Source organism: Tenrec ecaudatus, chromosome 14 (assembly GCF_050624435.1).
Source record: "Tenrec ecaudatus isolate mTenEca1 chromosome 14, mTenEca1.hap1, whole genome shotgun sequence".
Lineage (NCBI taxonomy): Eukaryota > Metazoa > Chordata > Mammalia > Afrosoricida > Tenrecidae > Tenrec > Tenrec ecaudatus.
In genome coordinates this window covers 23,667,092-23,680,468 of record NC_134543.1, presented here as the reverse complement: position 1 = coordinate 23,680,468, position 13,377 = coordinate 23,667,092, and the positions used below count along the sequence as shown (strand labels likewise).

At 41.7% G+C, this 13,377-nt stretch overlaps 1 protein-coding gene across 2 annotated transcripts in view; it reads right to left on the bottom strand.

Annotated features, from left to right (window-relative positions):
* The window catches only part of CEP128 (centrosomal protein 128), a 472,711-nt gene that overhangs the window by 65,035 nt on the left and 394,299 nt on the right, over positions 1–13,377 (bottom strand). The window lies entirely within an intron of this gene.

The following is a 13,377-nucleotide window of genomic DNA, read 5'->3' as shown; positions in this document are numbered from 1 at the left end:
GATTCAATATATTTGAATAAATGAATCACAGCAATAAGACTATTGTAGCACTATGCAAGAGTGAGTTTCCAATAGTTACAACCCATGGGGTGGGGGTGGGGGAACAGTTCACAAAAATTAGACTCTCAAAAGCCCACCTTCAGAATGTAGCCCATGAGCCCAAGTAGGTACAGAGTTCAACTGTGGTCCCACAGGGAGGCCAAGGGTCCGACACAAGAATAAGTTCACCAGTAAAGATTACTATGTGAACTGGCAGGACAAGTCAATGAAACAGCTAGGCCAATGCTGACTCCAGATGGACCATTACCACCTACAGTCTCTGAGAATGTTTTAAAAGAGGCAAAAGCAGCACAAATAATAATACTGCCCAGATGATAATACTTTTTTGAGGGAGGGATATGTATGATGGTTATATTCAACTCTTCCCGTGGTGGTAGCTATACCCAAGAAATTTAAATAAGGGAGGCTAACTTTAGGGGGTCAAAGTGAAGTTACGATATTGGAAAGCCACCTTGTTCTTTTTCTCGTCTTGCCTTATGAAGTTGGAAAAGTCTTTCAAATAGCAATCTCCTTTTTGCTTCCTCAAATTTGTTAATCATTTGTCCTCATCAGGACAAGGAGGCAAAGGGGGCAGAGAGCAGCTCAGCTCAGCTCAGCTCTCCGGTGGTCCTGTAGGGACTCCCAAAGGCGCGTGACACTCAGGGCTCCCATTGACTTGGTGCTCTCAGCCTCACCTACATCCTCACACCTGGCTTTGGAAACCCAGAGGACAGGACTCAGACTGAGTAACTGAGTTGAGCATTTTTATCCTTTCAACGTTTGGCTAAATGGGCAACAATTAAAAAGGAGTGTATTAATGCGAAACCATCCCAAAGCAGAGCTTTTGGAGCATTTTAATCAGTTTAATTGCATTTTGCTGGCATACTTCAGAGGATCTCACGCTCATCCCCATGATTTTCATAAGATAACTGATATTTTGTCCTGTGATGTATGTCTTGTCACACTTGAGCACTTTATAACAAATACACACGATGCCACAAGGGGGCTGTGCGCTGCAGTGACTCGGCATTTTATTCACAGTGCATCTGGGACAAAACCACTCAGCAATGGTTTATCATCCTTTGCAGACTGAATAGAACTACTTATTAAAAAGCCATGTATAGACAGAGACAGCCTTTGGGCGGTCTCACATTTATAGAAACCATATTAGAAGGCTGAAAATATTTATAGGCCCTATTTACAAACAGAGTTTTTCCCACACTGTAGGTGTAGGCTGGTATTACTTAAGATGAAAAAACCCAAACAAACCGCAAAGCCCTTGCCATCAAGTCAACTCTGACGCAGAATAACACTTTAGGACAGAGGAAAACCACCTCCAAGAGTTCTCCAGGCTGCAATCTTTCCCAAAGCGGGTTGCCTCATCTTCCTCCTGCAGATGAGCGAGTGGGCTCGACCCTATCGTTATGGTTACCAGCCAGGTACTTAACTTCGGTGTCACCATCGATCCTCTTAATTTCAAAAGATCCTAGTCTGTGAGATTACAGACCTAAATGATCAGAAAGACTTCATTTTGTTATAATAAGTGTCAGTAAATAATACACTTGGATGAAATTCACTTGGCTTTGGCTTTCCATGTAAAGATGTATGGAATATATTTTAAAAGACATTAAGCAGAAATGAAACACATTCATTAATCTGAATGTCAATCACTGAAATGACCTATCTACAACAGCAGATAACAGAGAGCAGATATTATTGTTAATTAGTGAACTTTCTTGAAACTACAGAGATTTTTGTTTGTTTTAAGCCTAAATTGTAGGCTAAAAATAAATGAAACTAATCCCAGTCCTTCTGAATGTACTACTTGCTTGGATTTAAAACTTACAATATATTTTGAAAAAGTTAAGTGGTTGTAGCTTATGCTTTTGGAAGACAATATCATAATCCTATACACAAAAGAATCAATCTACTATAAATCCTAATTCTCCAAGAAAATATGTGTGTAGTTCCTATCACCTTCTTGTTATTAAAACAGAGCTAAGTTAAGCTAATATTTTGGGATCAACACAGTTCATAAAAAAAAAGAGAAAACCCAGTTTATATTCTAGAATGGACATAGAACCACATCAAAGTCAACTACAGTCCCCTTCCCCACCACCTGTCCTTAGGGCTATAGTTGCAGTATTATCATTTTTTTAATCTCTAATTTTCATTTCAACAGATTTTATCTTCAAGCTCAGTTTGCAGGTTCAACACCTTACCCACCTCCACCTCTGGCAATGTTTGGGGATGGAAACAGGATAGGGGGTGGGGTCAAGTGGTGGGAAGAGCGGAGAGGGCTAATGGTCCCAGAAGCAATGAAGAAACTCTCACTGTAAGCATGATGTTTCCGAGCACTGTAATAATTCAATGGTTCATATGTTTGTATTTATGGACTTTGAGAATTTGATGAACACTTGGTTTGCTTCCCAGGAATATGTACATTCTAGACAACGCACAGGTATAATTTTATAGCTTCTTGTAGGAGAGTCACAGACTTTCCAAAAAGCCTGCCCATGGGCCTCTAAGTCTTTTTACTACAAATAAAAACACCTGAAATCAGATGTACAGAATATTACACAAGCACATCAGTTCACTAAACTTAGTCCACTAATTGCTCTTCTACGAAGTATTTCTAGATAATTACCACCCATTATAAAGAAAGAAACCAGTGTGATCCCCAGGGCCCAAGGCGTGGAAGGCTCAATGTAAATCAAGGGAGGAATTCCCTTCAAATAGTTTGAAAAAAGAAGGTCCTTTGTGTGTGTGTGTGTGGGGGGGTTACTTTTGATTGCTATTTTTATCATTATTTTTGTGACTAAACAGTCCCTTTTACATGATATTTGCATTTTACTTCAGGAGGATAAAATGTAAGAAATAACTAAAAGGTCAACAAACAATTACTTTAGATTAATATGTAGTTCACTGCATTGAGTTACAATGGAGAGGACTAACATCTGTTCCTATCAATAACTAAACACACACCATTTCAAAGTGAAAATAATGCTGCCAAGCATCACATTTAATTTATTCTGGACTTGGCAGACCAAGAAGGGAGAGACATATGTGGGAGACAGCCTACAACAGAAGCATATTAAAAAGCCATAGTTTAGATTTTATGATAAAGCTCATGACTTGCCTGCAGTTGTATATATTTGTTTGTTACTTGGTCACCGTGGGAGCGACATTACACTACATGAATGAACCAAGGCACATCCATTAGTATTATTGATGGCAAATATTTGCAGGTTAAGGTGGGAAATGAGCCTTACATGGACCATTGCATTTGGTATCTGAATCCCTGGTCGTTACAGTTCATGGGATTCAAGTGAATCAATCCATTAGCTACAATGATTCATCCATCCTATTTTAGAGAAGAACAGAAAAGCCTACCGGTCTAAAGCCTCAGGCTCTTTAGCCTCTGGTCAGTTTAAGGACTTAATTCATTACAGTAGTGGAGCATTTTCTAAGATGGTTTTAACTATATCCATTGGCCTACAAAAAGCACAATACTGGCATAAAACCTAACAAGAGGCTCCATCCCTCCCCAATCAAAGATGCTTTTAAGAGTATAGAACAATTCTGGAAACGTCTCTGGAACTGACGGGCTATAATAGACACATAATTTTCAAAAAGACAAATCTAGAGGCAAGCCATCTATCGGCATTTGAAAGCACAAAGACTTTCCTGGAGGAATAAATCCGCACTCTGCTTCCCCAGAGGGGTGCTACTGCCTGCTCTTCCCCGTGTCGGCACCAGCCCTGAACAGCAGAACTCACCCCTCACTTGCTACTAGATCAAGTGCACAGATGGAAATCTGTACTATTTCCTCCCTAGGCATTTTCGACATGCAGGTCGAACTCCATTTAACAAATTTCCAGTGGGTATCTAAAAAATTAAATGAGCAGAAAATAATTTCAAGTGTTTTATTCTCTCTCTCTAAAACAAAAAATCGGCGTAACACGTCATGATTTCAAACAAATGAGAATATGAAGAGAAATGACACTGCAGGCAACCTTATTGCTGACGTGCAAAAGAAAACAAACCTTTAAAACATAGCATGGAATGATAAGTTGGCTTTAAAGATACCAAATGCCTCCGCGGTCCATACATAAAACCTTCATGCTATTTCCTAACAGAGAAGGTTTCCAGCAGCTTGCAATAGCATTCCAATCACTGGAGTTTGACTTAGCCATCCTCAGAGACCTGAATTCAAGCTCTGTGAATTCATTTCATAGTTGCTCATAGTACCATTTCAGATCAGCCACCAATAACACAACAGAAATAATGAAAAGAAAAGCACGGCAAGGTTTTTGTCTAAAAATGTTACCTGCTTTGAGCAAAAATACAGCTTTTTTTTTTTGGACTTATCAAGGAAAGTCAGTGTATTGGACAGGGTTCTCTAGAGAGACAAACCAGATTGCTAGTAATTATATATATAAATATATTTATAAAGATAGATATATAATTCAAGAAATAAACTGTTAAATTATATACAGATAGATAATACAAGAAATTAACAGTTAAATTATAAAGCAGTGAGACACTAGCAGTCCTTCAAGGCTTGAGAGCTGCCAGCTGCCAGTCCCCTTCTGTAGAGAGAGCTGGGCTATATATATCCAGGCAGCAAACAGCAAGGCAGGTCCCCAACTGTCATAAACTGTCGGTCCCCAGCTCCAGAGATGAACATTCCAATCTTGTGGGCTTAAAGAGACCTCAACTTACAGCGACACAGTCCACAGGCTAGGCATCCCACAGGTAGTGTACCCCTTTAAACTGAGGCACAGAACAAGCAAGGTGAGGCTCACTGAGCCATTTATCCCTCTGCCCTTCAGTTAATCCTACTTGTGTTTATCGGCCAGGCTGACACAATAAACTATAGCAGACAGTATAAAGGGATGGATCATGTGCTGGAAAAACATATCATCTTGGTGGGGGTAAAGTACATGGACACTGAAAACTTGGGAAATCTTCAATGAAATGGATTGGCACCAGAGCCACACCGATAAATTCACACATGAAAGGACACTGGGAAGGACTGGGTCCTGTGTTTTATTATATGTAAGGTCCCCAAGAGTCAGAAGTGACCGGAAGGCCTGTAACAATGAGAGCATCATGTCCCAGCCTAGGAGGAGACTCAGTAATGTTACCTGTCTTTCACATGGCAAGTTAAGAACAAAATCAACGCTTGGGCTCTAACCCCGGGCAGCCTGCTGTTCTCTGAAGCGTTTGTCTGCGCTCGTACTTGCAGGTAGACATGTTTTCATGAGGCCCCTCCATTTCAGCTGGAGCCCATTCAGGAACGGCTGAGGCAGCAGTTACTCTGAGCAGCCATGTGCTTGGGTTTGTGAGGCGAGGAGAGAAGACAGCTTGGAGGAGGAAGATGACTTGAAAGAAATGGAAATGAAGTTCTCCTGGATGGTTTCAGAAGTGGGAAATGCAGCCTGGGCCAGGAGGGAGGGGGTTGTGTTTACAGGTCCTGTGAACACTTCAGAGAGCTGTGTGACTCTAGTAATAAAGAATTTCAGAATGACCCTTTGTATTTCAGATCTCAAAGCAAAGTGCGGGGCTTTTCTTCACACCCACCCTCACCCCCCTACTCAACACTTTAAAATGGAGACTTCCTTTAAGGTCCCTACTTGAAAGCGAAAGTGTGATGGGGTGTGCAGGTAGGTCTGTGCCCACTGGAAATCATCACAAGCAAATAGAGTGATCTTTCTCCTGGCATGACTGCGTTCCAGGGAAGCTGCCCCCAACAGGTTACAATGGCGTTTCTTCGGTGAAGGATATCTGAATTGAGAAACAACTGAAAATTATTTGGAGCTGTAAGAAAAACCACGATGGTGGTGAGCGGCGATGCAAAGGACAGCCTGATGATTTCCAAGATTGGCTCTTCCCGAACAGATATGTTCGGACAAGAACAGGAATAAAGGCTGAGCTGTGGCCAAAACTAATAACCCAGAAATCAATACACCATACCCCCCCCCCCCCAAGGACTGGCATGAAAAAGGAAATTAAAGTCCATGGCTCCCATTGTGCTCTGAAGCCATAGACCATGGTAATGATGGTATCATTTACGAATATGTTTCTGTCCTACACAACCTGTGGGCAGCAATAGGGCACACTTTTAGCCTCAGGCTTGAGAAGGGGTGTGTATCTGCCTGTCATGAAACTGAACAGTTGTAAGGACACTTCCGAAGGCGGACATCACCTTCGATTCTCTCACAGGTGCATGTCTCTGGGCTTCAGGGGAAGAAAGTTAAAAAGCAAACTCACTTGACCGTAGAACCCACTACCCCAAGATCCTTTATGCCGAGTATTTGGATTACATCACTTGATAGAGAGTTAATTATCACGCATGTCACCTGGCTGAGTTACTGGTTAACACAAGTAAATTGTGCACCTTGGGAATGAAGTTGCGTACTTTTGAGTGACTCCAATAATCCACATCCTAATTGGCATGCAGAACACCCTGCTCAATGTTCTTCAGAATAATACCCTGGCGGCCATCTTTCTCGCCCTGCTCCCAACCCTCATCCCCCACCCTGCCATTCTCACATCCCTTCAGGGTCTTCAGTGCCTCTTACGGTTTCAAACCAGAGGGGCTGTTGGGAAGGGAAATCACCACATGAACAGCTAGTCTCCAAATAATATATCTGGCTGGCATGAGTTAGGATTTCCCCTTCATTTGGTTTGACTTACATTAGAATTACCATTACTCTCTACTATAATGACAGATGTCCTAAAAGAAAAGACAGGGGGCTGAGGTATTTCAAACGAATCTAAAATAATCTGTATCAATAGCGCACTGCTATTATGCTCAAAGAACCTCGAAGAGAAAGCCCTCAAACTTAGTTTGTAACAGTGCGTCGGCACGTACCTGAGGGCTGACATGCATGTCCTAAAGTAGAGCAGATTTAATTTCACTATTAAGCTCCAATATCCTACATATGCCTACCTATGAAATACTTAACTGCTTTTTCTTCAAATTGAGCTTCACTCTGATTTGTCACTGCGGTCTGACTAGCTTCTTCCCAAGGTAGATGTCTAAACAGTGGCTTCCGCTGTTTGAGAGAGGCGAGTAAAGAAAAGAAAAAGTTGGAAAGCTCCTTTATCTTAAAGAAATGGGAAAGTACTACAAATATACTAATAGCTCTACAAAATAACAGTCTTAGGACTATAATTTCAAATGAAGCTTTAAAAGTTCTGTATGTAGAGATAACAACATCATAATAGTACTTACAAAATACTCCCCCCAAACAACTCCTTGTCCAACTGAAAGTCACAGTCTTATGGAAATCATTACTTGACACTTGAAACACTTTACTTTCTGCAGGACTGTAAATAAAGAGCTGTGATTTGAATCAGGGCATCCTCGATTTTCTTTGAAAATCTTCACTGAAAGTAACCAATCCTAAATTCCACAGTTTAGAAAATGATGGAATAAATAAGAGCTTGCCATCAGACACACTTGGATGGTTTCAGGCGGCGATCCAGGCTACTCTACCCAACCACATTCTTACCTGTGGATAACAGTGGGGTGTTTGAGGCGCTAAGGACCCTGATTGCTCAGAATTATACTTCCCCTCATTTATCAAATTATTTAAAATATACCAACTTTCACTTATTCTTTTAGCGAGGACTCAGAAACGTACTCTTTGATTCACCTACCCAGGTCATTTTTCAGGTGCAATGGCCTTGAGATAGACAGCCATGATACCAGCACATCATGCTAAGGCAGAGGGGGCAAAGCAGGGCCAGGGGACATATCCAGCCTCCTGGGCCCACAAACCAAGAGGGGCTTTTACAATTAAAAAATAATAATTTTTAATAATTTTATTAGGGGATCATATGCTTATCACACTTGTGCAAAGCACATTTGTACATTCATTGTCCTCATCATTCTCAAAACACTTGCTCAGCACTTAAGACCCCAGTATCAGCTCCTCATTTTTACCTCCTCCCTCACTGCTCCCACCTCCCTCATGAACCCTTGATAATTTATAAATTATTATTTTGTCATATCTTGCACTGTCTGATGTCTCCATTCACCCCCTTTTCTGTGGTCTGTCCCCCAGGGAGGAGGTTATAGGTACATCCATGTAATCGGTTCCTCCTTTCCACCCCACCCTCCCTCTACCCTCCTGATATCGCCACTCTCAACACTGATCCCGAAGGGATTATCCACCCTGGAGTCCCTGTGTTTCCAGTTCCTATCTGTACCTCTGTACATCCTCTGGTCTAGCCAGATTTGTAAGGTAGAATTGGGATCATGATAGTGTGGGGGGGGGGTAGGTAGCATTTAGGAACTAGAGGAAAGTTGTATGTTTCATTGTTGTGACACTGTGCCTTGACTGGCTCCTCTCCTCTCTGCAAGCCTTCTGTAAGTGGATGTCCATTGCCTATAGATGGGCTTTGGGTTCCCAAACTACACTCCCCTTCATTCACAATGATATGATTTTTTTGTTCTGATGCTTGATACCTGATCCCTTCGACACCTCGTGATCACACAGGCTGGTGTGTTTCTTCCATGCGGGCTTTGTTGCTTCTGAGCTAGATGGCCACTTGTTTACCTTCAAGCCTTTAAGACCCCAGATGCTATATCTTTTGATAGCCAGGGACCATCAGCCTTCTTCACGACATTTGCTTATGTACCCATTTGACTTTGGCAATCGTATCAGGAAGGTGAGCACACAATGATATGATTTTTTGTTCTTTGATGTCTGATAACTGATCCCTTTGGCATCTCGTGATTACACAGGCTGGTGTGCTTCTTCCCTGTGGGCTTTGTTGCTTCTCAGCTAGATGGCCACTTATTTACCCTCAAGCCTTTAAGACCCCAGACACTATATCTTTTGATAGCCAGGCACCATCAATTTTATTCACCACATTTGCTTATGCACCAGCTTTGTCTTCAGTGGTTGTGTGGGGAAGGTGAGCATCATGGAATGCCAGTTTAATAGAACAAAATTTTCTTGCATTGAGGGAGTACTTGAGCAGAGGCCCAATGTCCATCTGCTACCTTAATACTAAACCTATGAATATATGCACATAGATCTATTTCCCCATCCTCATATATATTTATATATGTGCACGACTTTATTTAGACCCCTGTAAATGTCCTTTGCCTCCTAGCTCTTTCCTCTATTTCCTTTTTCTTTCCTCTTGCCCCACTATCATATTCAATCTTCATTTGGGTTTCAGTAATTATTCTTGGTTACATTACCCTTGGTCACGCCCTACCGGGCCTCCCATACCCTCCTCACCATGGATTTGAATCACTTGTTGCTCCCTTGTCCCTGGGTTTGTTAACACCACTTCCTTTCCCCACACCTCCTCCTCTCCCATGTCACCCTGGAACTGTCAGTCCCATTGTTTTCTCCTCCAGAATTTTTCATCCAGCCTATCTTATTTAGACAGACCTGTGGAGATAATAGCATGCACAAAAACAAGACAGAGCAAAACCAAGAATATAAAAGAAAACAAAATACCAAATACAAAAGAAAACAAAACACCAACAACACCAAACCAATGACAAACAAAATACAACAAGAAAGAAAAGCTTGTAGTTAGTTCAAGGACTGTTTTTTGGCCTTTAGGAGTGTTTTCTGTTCGATTCTGATGGGGCACCAAGCCCTGGCCCCAAAGTCTATTTTTTATATTCCCTGGGGACTTCATTGTTCTGTTCCCCTTGCTGTTCTGTTGCACGCCCTTAGTGTTTTGCCTCAGTGTGGTGGCATCAGATTGGGCAGAATTCCCACTCAGTGTCTCCAGTGTTGTCCCCCGTAGGGCTTTGGGTCAGTGGGGCCTGCCATATGGTCTTCTCTGTGGACTGGCTGCTCTGAGCAGGAATATCGTCTTCAAGGCTTGGTGGTCCAGGATGTGCTCCACTCTCTCTTCCTCCCCCTTCATTTGCTCCCGTGTGCTCTGATCAGACATGTCCCTCTCTGAGAGTGCTGTCCTCTGAAATAAATTCTTCTGGGGTAAGGGGCGCTTCTACAATTTTTTAAAAATCATTTTATCAGGGACTCATACAACTCAGCACAATCCATTCATACATCAATTGTGGAAAGCACATTTGTACATTCATTGCTCTCAAAACATTTGCTCTCCACTTAAGCTCCTGGCAAAGCAAGAATGGTATTTTTATGACGTGACAATGGCAGTATTTTATTGGAGCACAGCTCATTCATCGGTGTATGTATTGTCTACATTTGCTTGTACGCTAACCCGGCAGAGTCGAGTCACTGCCAAGGAGCGTGTGGCTGTTCTAAGGCGCTGGCATGTTTCATAGGCACTTCCGGTTTCACAGAGGTGACCCTCAAGCAAAACCTCTATGGTTGCTGGGAGGAGGGGACATGGTGAGACACTGGCCAGAGCAAACGTAATAGACATTGTATCATTTCCACTCAAATTCAAAACAAAAAGTGACAGCTGCTTCTGGTTCAAGAGAAATACTCTGAATGTAAACTTTTCCTTGAGCCAGATGAGTTTCTTCTTTTATCTAGTCTGTGTGTCCACCCTTCATCTTTCCTTCCAATGTCTTTCCACGCGCAGGTCCTTGCTTCCAGGCCTTTCCGCCCTGCCTCACCCCCACTGATTTATTCATTTTGTTAAATAACTCATTTGTTGTTTTTGTTGCTGTTTTTTTTTTAACATTTACTGGACCAGGCTGTGCGTTGGACATTGGACACAACACAGAAAATAAGGTCCCTCTGCCTGGAGCTTGCAATGCAAAGGAGACTGTAAGAGAAAATATTCAGTGACTGTGATCAGGGGTGATGGTAGAGACAGACTGGTCAGTCTAAGACCTCATGAAGAGGTGATGACCGAGTTAAAATTCAAAGAGTAAAACAGCCAGCTATTGAAAGAGCTTTGGGGAAAACATAACAGACAAAGAGAAAAGCTCTTTGCCGGAACGGGCATTAGGAAAGGGTTGGCTGACTTTAAGGAACCAAGGAGACATTGGTATGGCTAGAAATTAAAACATCACTTTAAATTAATAACCAGTACTATTTACTGAAAGTGCACTGGTGACCAAACTGGACTGGGTAATTTTCGCTTGTGACCTCATCTCATGTTGTCAAATATTCTCAATAAGTGAATTTTATTAATTTTATTCAGCTAAAGTGAAATAAGCAGACCCAAAGGTTTTAAGTACCTTGAACTCTTCATTGTGATTAAATGGTAGGGGCTTGTACGGTTTGGCTCAAAGGAATTTACATTGACTTTCAAAACAAATGGAAGCTGAAATCAATTAATCAATCAGTCCCTTCATAGGTCTGCAAAGTGAAATGAATGGAAATACTATATGCTGACAGTATAGTCTTATGAGCAAATAGACAATGTATTTTAATCATGAATATTGGACGGAGGCGGAGCCAGGGAAGAGGGAAAACACTGAAAATCTGATGTGAAGCCTCTTTCTTAAAAGGCCACATGCTGGGACAGTGTTCTGGAACCTCGTTTCTAGTGGTGTCAGGTAGCGGTGTAACAAAACACGCACTATACCCTAATAAAACACAATTTTCAAGTCAAAGCTCTTACTTGTATACCTTTTTACATTTGTTTCACTGGGTGATAAAGTGACCATCATTTTGTCATATGCTTTTCTTAAAAGTGAGTGATGACTCCTTTCTACTTCTTCTGGATCTTACATCAAACCTGCTGGAGGACACACAACTCATACCACTGGGGAGATATCAGAAAGCAAAGATCTAAACTTAATTAGCTCATGATATTATATAGCTAAATGGCAATGTCATTGTGCTGGTCCTCCCATTCTTTCTGATCTGGCTACCGGGGTTTAGAGGCATCTCAGAGACCATACCTGGTCTTTCTTCTCCATTTGATTTAATTTGTAACATATTTATTAATCCTTGTTTAGCAGTGATATAAGAACTGTAGATGTCAGTTATAACCAGAATGCTGTAAAGGCATGGAGTCTCTTAAAGGTAACATTTTTCAGTTTCATCTTAGGAGCAAATACAGAAATAATGCTAAGAAACTGAAAGACATTAAATGCTATTTATAAAATAATAAGCCTCCCACTTTAAAAGCTAGACATCAAACTAACTAATTAATTTTATTATAATAGTGAGTGGAATCCAGAGATATTCAGGAAAAGGAGTGAACTTCAGGAGCAATTTTTTAAAACAAAATAATCTCTGATTACAGTGGGGGCATAAAAGAGACACGAGGAGCCGTTTTTCCCAGCTCAATTTAGTTTTATCACTTGTTACAGAATTTTAAATTTATGGAAAGTTTTTCAATGTTGTCCTTAATTTTGCCAGAATATTTTGAACTTGGTTTAAAACTGAAATGGAAGAAGCCCGAAGAGGGCTTTAATAACAACTTTCCTCAGTCTGTTTATTTAAAACACGATGAATAAGCAAAAAGAAAAGGTGCCGAATGGAAAAGGAAAAATGATCCTGTTTTCTTCCTAGAAATGTTCGAGATTTCTGGATTGCACAAACTCTTGTACCAGGAATGAAAATCTCTCCCCATATGCCAGTAGTCAAATAGAGAATATCTATCCACTGCCCCAGTTGCCATTTTAATCAAGTCTATTGGTTCATAGGCAGCCTCGGGGTTCCTGAAAGGGGGGTCCGAAGTCCCACTATTATTACTGTGGTTGTTGATAGGTGCTGTGGACCTGGCTCCAGCTCATACTGACCCTACAGACAACAGAACCAAACACCGCCCAGCCCTGTGCCATCCTCCCCCGGGTTAGCCTGAACCCATCGCTGCAGTCACAGAATCAATCCTCTGGTTGAGGGTGCTCTTCTACTCTGCCAAGCATGACGTCTTCTCCAGGGACCGGTCTCCCCTGAGAACGTGCCCAAAGTCCACGAGGGGAGGTCTCACCATCCTTGCTCCTAAGCATTCCGGCTGTACTTCTTTCAGGGCCGATTTGGTTGTGCTTTGGGCAGTATTTTCATAGTCTTTGCCAGCGCCATAACCCAAATGCGTCAATTCTTCTTTGGCCTTCCTTAGGCAATGTCTCACGCTTATGAAGTCTCCGGTATTGCTGGATTTATTTAACACACACTCCCCAAATCATACAGCTTCTGTTGCCTCTTATTGAGGAGATCGTGGTCTGTATTTTACCACACTTAATGAGCAGTATGTTTGCTAATGCATCATTCTTATAGGAAAAAAAATTGAAGAATAAAATATGAAGGCTAGGAATGATGCCCCCTCCCCGCAACAAAATCGTTCTCGTAAGATCGTGAGGGATGTATGTACAATGGTAGGGTAACCGGACAAACTAAATTCCGTACGGCAAACCGGACGCACTGTCATGGAGTCAATTCAGACATACGGTGGCCCTATAGG